The sequence below is a fragment of the Phascolarctos cinereus genome, unplaced genomic scaffold, assembly GCF_003287225.1.
Source record: "Phascolarctos cinereus isolate Bilbo 61053 unplaced genomic scaffold, phaCin_HiC Scaffold_7;HRSCAF=346, whole genome shotgun sequence".
Lineage (NCBI taxonomy): Eukaryota > Metazoa > Chordata > Mammalia > Diprotodontia > Phascolarctidae > Phascolarctos > Phascolarctos cinereus.
Genome location: NW_027556180.1, coordinates 182,891,992 through 182,904,234, shown reverse-complemented (window position 1 = coordinate 182,904,234; position 12,243 = coordinate 182,891,992).

Sequence of the window (12,243 nt, the reverse complement as noted above, 5' to 3'; positions counted from 1 at the left end):
GGGTGTTCAGAGAGCATCCTACCCATCATTTCATATTGCACAATAGTATTACATCACAATCATATGCCACAACTTTTTCAGCCATTCCTCAATTGATGAGCATCCTCTCAATTTCTGATTCTTTGCTGCCTCAAAAAGAGCCATTATACATATTTTAGTACAGATACGTCTTTTCCCTTTTCTAAAATTTATTTTATTCTGAACTTAAGAAATAAAACAAGTATTTCCATAACATGGTAAAATAGAAAAAAAAGATGATTTTGCATGAAACTGTAAATCTATTATGTACAACTTGCTATTTCTTTCAAATATACATTAAAATGTAACGTTTCCCCCCCTTTTTGCCCACCCCAACCCTAGAGATGACTTCCATTATATACAAATATGTATATATATGTATATATACAAACATGTATATATAAGTAAATATATAAGTATATAATGTAAGTATATAATAAATATATAAGTATATAAGCATATATAAGTAAAATCATTCTATGCATACTTCCATTAATCAGTTCTTTCTCTGGATGCAGATAGTATCTTCCTTCATAGGCCCTTTGTACTTTATTTGGGTATTTATCATAGTCAAAATGACTTAGTCACTCAAAATTGTTTTTAACACAATGTTGCTATTACATTACACAACATTCTCTTAGTTCTGCTCATTTCACCCTTCATTATTTCATGCAAATCCATCCATGTTTTTCTAAAATCATCAAGCTCATAATTTCTTATAGCACAGTAGTATTCCATCATGATCATATACCAAAACTCCTTCAGGCATTCCCCAATTGATTGGAGTCCCAATTTCCAATTCTTTGCCACCACGAATAGAGCTACTATGAATATTTTAGAACATATGGGTTATTTTTCTTTTGCTTTAATCATTTTTGGAAATAGACATAATAGTGGTATTGCTGGGTGAAGTGGTACAGGCAGTTTAATAAGTCTTTGGGCATAATTCTAAATGCTCCTCAAAATGGTTGCATCACTTTACAGTCTAATTAGTGCTCCATTTTTCCACATCCCCTTTTCCACATTTGTCACTTTCCCTTTCATTCATTTTAGCCAATGTAATAGGTATGCAATATGTCAAGGTAGTTTTAATTTGCATTTCTCTAATTGATAATGATTTAGAGAATATTTTTGTGGGACTATAAATTGGTTTGATTTTTTCATTAAAAAATTGCCTGTTCATATCCTTTGACCATTTATCAATTGGGGAATGACTTGTATTCTTAGAGATTTGAAAAAGTCCATTTATCTTTGAGATATGTGACCTTTATCTGATAAACTATTTACAAATCCCCTCCCCCTAATTTTCTGCTTTCCTTCTGATTTTGGCAACATTAGTTTTATTTATACAAAAGCCTTTTTAATTTAGTGTAATAGGAATTATCCATTTTACACATAACTCTACCTCTTATTGATTCATAAACTATTTACCTATCTATAAATGTAATAGGTAACATGTTCCACGTTCTTCTAATTTTCTTATGTTATCTCCCTTTATATCTAGGTCATGTATCCATTTTGACCTTTTCTTCACAAATGGTGTAAGGTATTAGTCTACGCCAAATTTTTGCCAGATTTCTTCCCAGCTCTCCCAACAATTTTCACCAAATAATGAGTTCTTATCCCCAAAGCTGAAGTCTTTACCCTTGTCAAACACAAGGTTACTACAATCATTAGCTGTGTAAATTGTCATCATCTCCCTGATGTCATGGTCTTCTTTGAAAACAGACAACACAACCTGTGAGTAGTCCGAGCTGCCTGAATAGAGACCCAGCTTGCCAGTTCCAGTTGGGTAACTCAACTCATTGTACCCTCTGCCTCTCTCTCCTCCTCTCCCCTTTATTCTCCTTTTTCCTCTCCCTTTCCCTCTCCCTCTCCATCACATTCTCCTCTCTGGGGCTTACTGGCTAGATTTCTTTCTCAAAGACCAAGCTTTAAACTCAGTTCATTCTGGAGCTCATATATTGGACAACAATAGGTCCCTGCCCAAGCACCACTTCATGGTTCTTTTTTGGGCCCTCCTTGCTCAAAATTGATGTAAATAACTAACTGTCTCTCTTTTGGCCAGCAACAATGAAGGTCTTCCCTTCCCGGTTTTTTTTTTTCATTAAAGGGGCCATTCCTTGACTCTCTTCTTAAAGAGAGTCATTGCATCCTGGGCCATCTGCAATTGTCCTGATGAATATCTGGCCACTGGATCCAAATGGCTCTGATGAAGAAAGTGAGGCTGGTGACCTTGGACAGCTCTCCCTCACTCAAATTAAAGTCAATTGCAAGTCATGTCATCATTTCCCTGATGTGATGGTCCTCTTTGATGATGAACGATAAACCCAACAACAACCTGTAAGCCTACCCTGTTCCACTGATCTCCCTTTCTATTTCCTAGCTAGTACCAGATAGCTTTGATAGTTGTTGCCTTATAATATAGGTTAAGATCTGGTACTGCTAACCTTCCTTTCTTTGCATTTTTTTATTAGTTCCTCTGATATTCTTGACCAATGAATTCCAAATGAATTTTATTTTTTTTCTTATTCAGGAAAATGATTTTTCAGTAATTTGAGGTGACATTGAATATAAAAATTAGTTTAGGCAAAATTGTCATTTTACTATATTGGTCTTGCATGCCAATGAACAATTAATATTTCTCTAATTATTCAAATCTGATTTTATTTGAATAAAAGGGTTTTTTAATAATAATTTTGTTCATATGTTTCCTTGGTATGTTTTGGTAGGTATACTCCCAGATATTTTATACTTTCTAGAGTTATTTTAGGTGGGCATTTTTTCACATCTCTTCTTGCAGGATTTTGTTTGTGACATATAGAAATGCTGAAGATTTATGTAGGTTTACTTCATATCCTTCTACTTCTCTATAATTATTGCTTCAACTAACATTTTAGTTGCATTTATAGGGTTTTTCAGTGTATCGTCATAACATCTGCAAAAAGAGATCATTTTATTACCTCATTCTCTATTCTGATTCCTTTTATTTCTTTTTCTTCTCTTTTTGCTATGGCTAGGACTTCTAACACAACATTGAATAAAATTGATCAATGTGGGTATACTTGTTACACACCTGATCTTACTGGTAAGGCTTCTAGCTTATCCCCATTAGAAATAATGCTTGCTGATTGTTTTAGACAAATGCTTTTCATCAATCTAATGTATTTAAGGAAAATTCCATTTATACCAATGCTTTCAAGTGTTTTTAGTATAAATGAGTATTGTGCTTTATCAAAAGCTTTTTCTCCATCTGTTAATATAAGCATATTATTTTTGTTACTTTTGTTATTGATAGAATCAATTATGTTATTAGGTTTCCTTATGTCAAAACATCCCTTCATTCCTGGTACCATGTAGTGCTGAATAAAAAGTGTATTCTATTCCTATTCAATTATTTCCAGATTAAACATCTCTCATATCTAGTTTATCTAAAATTCTATTTGCTTCCTTGACTTCTCTTTTTTTTTTAAATTTTTGCTTAGATTTATCTAGTTCTGGGAGGGGAAGATTAAAGTCTCCCAGTATTACAAGACTACTTTTTCCACCTGTAATTATTTTAATTTTTCTTTTAAAAATTTAGATGCTTTAGTATTAGATTATTTATTTTCAATCTATGCTTTCACAGTTCTTTACTAAATGTCATTTTTATTGTATTATGATCTGAAAGGGGTTAATTTAATATTTCTGCTTTTCTGCATCTGTTCATGAGGTTTTTATGCCTTAATATATGGTATACGTACATACATACATACATACACACACATACACACATGTATTTCCTTTTGATTCATTTTTGATGTGAATGAGGTTCAAGGATTGCCCCCCCTTTTTTTCCCTCCACTATAAAAACTCTTCCTTGTGTATGTCTTTTATGTGAAATAATTTCCCCCGTTCTTCCTCTGCCTTTCCTATTCTCCCAGGGCATCTCTCTTTCTTGTGTATCCTCTTTTTTTTTTTACATAATTGACTCACTCTCATCCTCTTTCTATGCAGAACCCTTCTAATTGCCCCAATAATGATGAAGTTCTTAGAAGTTACATGTATCATTTCCTCAAACATAATTTTATTGAGTCTTTTTGATTTCTCTTTCATGTTTACCTTTTTATGCTTCTCTTGAGCCTTATATTTGAAAGTCAAATTTCTATTCAGCTCTGGTCTTTTCATCAGGAATGCTTGAAATTCCCATATTTCATTAAATATTTATTTCCTTTAAAGGATCATACTCAGTTTTGCTGGGTAGTTGTTCTGTTTATATTCTCAGCTCTTTTGCCTTCTGGAATCCCATATTCTAAGTCCTCTGGTCCCTTAACATGGAAGCTGCTAAATCTTCTGTGATGCTGACTGTGACTTCATGGTATTTGAATGATTTCTTTCTGGCTGCTTTAGGTATTCTAGGAGCTCTGGAATTTGGCCAAATGTTAATAATAGTTTTCATTTTGGCATGTCTTTCAGGTACTGATTGGTAGATTCTTTCAATTTCAATTTTACCTTATGGTTTTAGAACATCAGGGAAGTTTTCCATGGATAATTTCTTCAAATATAGTGTCTAGGCTCTTTCTTTGATTATGACTCTCAGGTAGTCCAATAATTCTAATTATTTTCCAGGTCGCTTGTTTTTCTGATGAGATATTTCACATTAAATTTTTTCCCCATTCTTTTAACTTTTTTTTTCTGGATGTCTCATGAAGGTATTAACTTTCCATTACCCAATTCGAATTTTAAAAGAATCATTTTTCTCCAGTGAGTTTTCTTACCTTCTTTTCCATTTGGCCAATTCTGTGAGGTGTTTAATTTTTTCATTTAATTCTTCCATTTTTTTTGCCTCTTTTTTTTTACCAATATTTTATCTTTTTGCCTCTTTTACTAAACTTTTTTTTTATAATTTTCTTCCTTTGATTTCATTTACCTATTTTTTCCTCTCCCACTCTAATTTGATTTTGAACATAATTTTTTAGCTGTTCTAGGAATTCTTTTTTGGGCTTGTATTCAATTTACATTTTTCTCTGTGACTTTCCTTGTAGCTGTTTTCAACTTTATTATCATATTCTGAGTTTGTGTCTTGATCTTTCCTGTTGTCATAGTAATTTTTTTTTCCAATTAGGTTCTCTTTTTTTTTGGTTATTGTTGCTCTTCTGTTTTTTCACTCTATTTCTTGATTTTGAACTTTGTGTTAAAGTTGGTCTCTGTTCCCAGTGTAATGGGGAAGGAGCACTGTTTCAGGCTTTAGGCTTTTTCACACTGCTGCTTTCTGAGCTATGGGGTTTGGAAGTTTTCAGTGCTTCCAAGGTGGTGTGATCTGGGGAGAGGTGTGGTGACTACTTTCCTGGTCTGTACTCTGGTCCTTATCCAGGAAATATGCCTGATACCTTAGGAGTACAACCAATACTGCTCCTCAGAGCCCCTGCTTCCTTGGAACCAAAAGAGATATTGTTCCCCAGAATCCCTAATCCCTTGTGATCCAAATCAATACTCAGCGCTCTCACTCCCTCTTGAATGAAAGTCTTCTTTCTGCCTTTGAACTATATCCCAGAAATGAGTATAGGCAATGGAATTGCCAAAACAGCATCTGGTTCAGCATCCAGTGCTAGCACAAGGATCCTCTGTAATCTCTTTTTGCCCAGTTTACAAGTCTCCTTACATATCTGGCTTGAGAGTTCCAGAACTTGCTGCTGCATCTGTTGCCATCACTTGATCCCACTGCTGGTGTTTTATCCACATGGGCTACAGGCCAGCCTCTAACCCCATGTTACACCCGAAGTTGTTTTGGGTTCAAAGAATGTCTCATTCTGACCTTTTGTTGACTACTGCTCTTTAATTCATTTCAAGGTGCTATTTTAAAGTTATTGAGAGAGGAATGTTGGAAAAGCCCAGTTGAGTGCTTTCTCTGCTTCACTATTTTGGCTCCACCATGGAAGTCAGTAGTTCTCATTTAAGAAAACTTTGGTTCATATCTGAGGCACCATCTGTGGGCTAGGGCAAATCAACTAATTTATCTCAGTCTAATATTCCTCATATGTAAAATGAAGATGGCAGTAGTACCTATCTCATAAGTTTCTTATAAGAATCAAATGAAATAACATAAAAGTGTTTTTGAATGTTAGAGAGCTATATAAATGCTATCCTCCTCTTTCTCCTCCTCCTCTTCATTGTCAAACATTTCTATAAGAACCTGTTAGATGTATGATATTATAGTAAACTTGAATAAGCTACTATCAAAAGTGAATCCATTTAAATGCTTAAGAATAGTATTCTAAATTATTTCACTTTTGAGAAATAAATGGCCGCAGAACTATCTAATGGCTAGGTGATAATGTAGTTTTACTGTTCAGAAAATAATAACATAAATATTATTTAATCATTACTTATTTAATATCAATAATTAATAATAAAATTTATTATTAAATATTTAAAATAATAAAATTTAAAATTTCAATAAAAAATTTTAAAATATTGTTTAAATTCTTCTGCCTTACTTAGGAATTATTTAAGAAACATTTAAAATAAAACCAGAATAAGAGTTTCTTAACATAGAAAGAATATTGGGAAGTTTCTCCATTTCAATTTAATGATCTTGAATTGTTCTTTTTTTCCCTTCAAATTATATGCATTGTCCTAATAGAAGAAAATACTTATTCAGCTTCTCAATCCTTATAAAAAGAATATTGTTTTGAAATTGAAAGTTTATAGTGATTTTTTTGGAGGAAAGGGAATGAATAACCCTCTCTTTTGTGAAAAGTCTTAAACTAGCAGCTAATTTTGTGTTTCTCATTTTGGATAACTTTTTCTACTTACAAAATTCCTATGCAATAAGCAGGAGCTGTTAGAAGTATCATGTCATTATTTCCTTAATAAAAATATATGTATTTGAGAAAAAAAATGTCATTGAAGCAAATCAACAGAGTAGATGTTAGTATGTTTAAAATATATAGCCAAACAGATTCATTATTCTAAATTGGCCCTGCATTTTCTTTCGTAAAGTAAAATGATTATTGACACAGCCTGAGTGGCCATTGAGAATTAATAACCTAGTTGTTGCCCAATTATCTAATTAAGTTCTGGGAAAAACCTGAAACATGAGGTCGGGTAGCAGCTGAACTGAATTACAGAAAAAGCTGTATTGGTCAGAGTCTATGCTTTGAAGATTTCACATATTATGACTTATTTTTTTCCCTTTACCAGATAATCCCACGTAAATTCATGTATTGAAAAAAAACTGATACTTAACAGTGAATTTTAGAAGGCATATGTAATGAAACTGTAGACAAGTAGGAATATTCTTGTCAGATCTGTCAATCTTTATCAGTGCTTTACCTTTTGTGATCTTGGGCAAAGCTAGTAAATAGGTAGTGGAAAGTTAAAGATTAAATGAATGAGATGAATAGAAGTGTCCTAGTTACATTTGCCTCTTTCATTGCTATTTGCACTTGGAGTGGCTGACTGAGAAGAACTGATAGAAGCAAAACTAAGGCTTTGGTGCTAGGCTAGTATTCATCACTTAATGCTGGCTAGATTTACTTGCTACCTATGTAAACAATGTATAGTGAGAGTTGCAGTTTCCTTTCTATCCAATTGGATAAGTTCAAGATGGCATCAATCCCTCCAAAGGGGAAAAAAAACCCTCTTTAAATGCTCATATTAAGGTGAGAAAATTCAGCTTCCTAACTTACAGGAGTGAGATACATGGAATATCTGTCTACTTTGTGGGTTTATTGTCATTTTTATTAAGCCCGAAGGTGAAAATCATGTCACTCATGTACAAACTCTAGAGTAATTTCCAATTATGCATCTCTTCCCTCTGAATTCACATAGATAAGAATATTTACATGATAGTATAAATCAGAGTAATGTTGCAGAAGCGTGCTAATGATTAACACCCACATTTTAACTTATGTGACTTTCTGGTACAAGACAAAGGGGGTTAGAATCTAGAGCAGTTAAACCAGTTGATGAGCTCTAAGCAAAAAATAAAGAGAAGGAGGATTGCTGGAACTGATGATCATTATAGTGGATAAATCAGAATTTTTATTTCTTTTTGTAGATTTGAAACTTGGACCAAATGTACGACAATATTTACTAGGAATATACATATAGTCTTATCCTTGTGTTCAACAAATCAGCTTCTTAAGTACAAGATGAGGGTGATATAGCTAGACATCACTGCATGCCCAATATGACTTAACATATGCCTCTAGGGTTTTGCATATAATACTATCTATATGCAGCTTATTTCCCCAGACTTATTTCAGATTACTCCTTTTCATACAATTTGTGTTTAAGCAAAGCTGATTTTTTTTTTTGCCATTACTTGAACTCAGTATGTCTTCTTCTCCTACTCTCTTTACACAGGCTGAATGCCTCAGGATTAGACTTCACTCTGTCCTTACCACTGCTCTTAGAATATTTAACTTCTCTGGCCTAGCTGTACCAGATCTAAAATAGTATTGTAAAGCAGCAATCATTAAAACTATCTGGTACTAGCTAAGAAATAGAGTGTTAGACCAATGGAATAGATTAGGTACACAAGACACAGTAGTAAATGTCCATAGTAATTCTAGAGTTTGGTAAACCCAAAGTCCCCAGTTTCTGGGATAAGAACTCACTATTTGATTAAAAAAAAACTGCTGGGAAAACTGGAAAACAGTATGGCAGAAACTAGCTATAGACCAACATGCACTGTATACCAAGATAAGTTCAAAATAGGTAGATGATTTAGACATAAAGGGTGAGATCATAAGCAAACTAGGAGAACGAGGAAGAGTTTACCTGTCAGATCTATAGAGAAGGGAAGACTTTATGACCAAGCAAGAGATAAAAATCATTATAAGGCATAAAATGGATAATTTTGATTACATTAAATTTAAATTTTTTTGCACAAACAAAACCAGTGCAACCAAGTTAGAAGGAAAGCAGAAAGCTGAGAAAAAAATTGTACAGAAAGAATATCTGATAAAGGCCTCATCTCTCAAATATATAGAAAACAGAACCAAATTTATAAGAATACAAGTCATTCCCCAATTGATAAATGGTCAAAGGATATGAACAGGCAGTTTTCAGATGAAAATCAAAGTCATATGAAAAAATGCTCTACATCATTATTGATTAGAGAAATACAAATTCAAACAACTCTGAGGCACTACCTCATACTCATCAAATTGCCTAATACGACAGGAAAGGAAAATGATAAATGTTGGAGAAGATGTGGGAAAATTGGAACACTAATGCATTGTTGGTAGAATTGTTAACTGATCCAACCATTGTGGAGAGTAATTTGGAACTATGCTTACAGGGCTACAAAACTATGCACACCCTTTGATCCAGCAATATTGGAGAGATCATAAAAAAGGGAAAAGGACTTACGTGTACAAAAATATTCATAGCAACCCTTTTTGTGGTGGCAGAAATTGAGGGGTTGTCCATCAATTGGAAAATAGCTGAACAAGTTGTAGTATATGAAGGCAATGGAATGTTGCTGGCTATAAGAAATGACAGGCAAGCAGATTTCAGAAAAACCTGGAAAGACTTACATGAACTGATGCAAAATGAAGTGAACAGAAATAGGAGAACATTGTATATATTAATAACAACACTCTAAAGCTCTTCTGAGCAATACAATGAGCCAAGACAATTCCAAAAGACACATGATGGAAAATGCTATCCACATCCAGAAAAAGAACTGATAGATAGTTTAATCTAACATAGATGAAACATGTTTTTTGCTTTGAGGTCAATTTTGCTTTTATCACTTTCAACATATATATATATGTATATATATAAATTCTTTCTAATATTTAAACTCTAAAAAGATAATTTGGGTGCAGATGAAAGCATACTATTTTCACTTTATTTTTTCATATTCTTTCCCTTTTGTTCTGTTTCTTTTTTCACAACATGACTAATAGGGATATATGGTTTACATGATTGCATATAAATAAACTATATCAAATCACTTACCATTTTAGAGAGGAGAGAGAGGAGCCTTCTTCTTAGAAACAAGGAGAAAAAGGAGGGAGAAAATTTGGAACTTAAAATTAAAAAAAAAGTGAATGTTAAAACTTGTCTTTACATGTAATTGGAAAAAAATACTATTTAAAAGGAAAAAAAAGAATATTGGTGCCAGAGATGTTTCTGGCAATTTCTTTATAATGCTATCACTTTTAATATGTAAAAATGTGACAAAACCAAATTGCCTAGCATGCATTTATGTATTTAACCTAATGAATATGTACATAGTGTTCTGTCTGTCTCTGTCACTATCTCTGTCTCTGTCACTCTCTCTCTCATCTAACATAGATGAAACATGTTTTTGCTTTGATGTAAATTTTGCTAAAAAGATAATTTGGGAAGGCCATTCTCTTGGGTACATGTTAGTTGTTAATTTAGAATTATCCAGGGAAGTAGGCAGGGCTAAACATTGTACAGAATTGGCCTGAACTGGATTCTTGCCCATTCACTGGTCTCAGGGCATGTCTGATTGTTCACATAAAACAGAATAGTATAGGACAAGGAAACAGGGTTTTGGATGGATGGAGAGAATACCTGTCTGAATCATACCATTCAAATTAATTAAGCAAAATTTCAGAAGTTATACCATTCCTACAACTCAAAGAGTCTCTCTCTTCTTTTAAGATGCAGTTTATGCATAAATTTCTTCTTGAAGACTTTTCTGATTCCACATTCCCCCTACATCATCTGCTAATGTCCTCCCACCCAAACTAATTTGTATTTAAATACTTTGTATGTATTTGAATGTCTTAACTTTATACTTACTCTATATTTTTATAGAACAGAATATTTAATAGAATGGAATAGAATAGAATAGAATAGAATAGAATAGAATAGAATAGAATAGAATAGAATAGAATAGAATAGAATAGAATAGAATAGAATAGAACAGAATAGAAGGGGGTTAATATCTACCCCATTGGGATGTAAATTCCTTCTAACTTGGAATAGTTAAATTCTTTGTACTTGTTCTTAGCAGAGGGTAGGAACTTAATACAGTTCCTATTAATTAATAAGATTAGGTTTGATTATTTACTAAGTACAGCTGGAGTCATGAAGATAGGAGTTCAAATTATGGCCTCAGATGCTTAATGTGACCCTAGGCAAGTCACTTAGCCTTTTTTATCTGTGTCCTCATCTATAAAATAGGTATAATAACAGCACCTACCTCCCAGGATTATCATGAGGATCAAATGAGATAATAATTGTAAAGTGCTTAGCACAGTGCCAGACACATAGCAAGTGGTATTTAAATATCCACTATTATTGTTATTATTACTCTGATTAGCTAATGACCAGTGTTCTTATTTATAAACCAGGAATAACTGCTTTCTCATAGAGTGTTCTTAAGTTTAGTGCTTGGTAAATTATAATGGATATTTACTTATGACTTATTATTTCCTTCTTAAGGTTGTAGAGGCATAGGACATCAGAGCAAAAAGTGACCTTAGATATCACCTAGTCTAAACCTTTATTTACCATATGAGGAAATAGACCTACAGTAATGGGGGAATACTGCTGAAGTCATACGATTAGTAGTGGCTAAACTGGAATTTGAACTCTGGCTTCATGATGTCAAATTTAGTGTTCTTTTCATTATAGTACCACACTCATTCAGTAAGAATTATTAAAGACTTACTGTGTATAATATATTGAGCTATTTTGACTAGAATGTGGATGTTGTGCTCTGTAATTCTTCCCTTTTAATTTTTGCTTTTTTCCTTCTTTGTAACAATTATTTTAAAATTTTGAACAACCAATTTGCTAAGGAAAATGTTTTTTTCTTCTGAATTTTGTCAGAGAAAAGGAGTTGGTGAGTCCTTAGAGACTGCTGTTGACATTGCAGGGTCATCTATTTTCTAGAAATGTTGCTGGAAAAGAAAAATTAGACCTCTTAGAATGAAATTTATTGAGGTCAACTGTGTCCACTGATGTCCCTATCACATTCCTCTCCCTATCCTATAGCTTAGAAGAGATTTTGTAAAAGGAGCAAGTAGAATTGCCTAAACTCTGAAAGACCTTGTAAATTATTTTAAATATTATCAAATATTTTATTTCTTATACAAAGTAATAGGATGATTTCTAAGTGTGTTTTTGATGTACATATCTATAATTAGCTTATCTGAAAAACATGATACATTTGGATGGATCTTCAAGGAACAACTCAACAATTATACCTATTTGTGAAAATAAAAATAACTTCTATGACAATGTAAATTT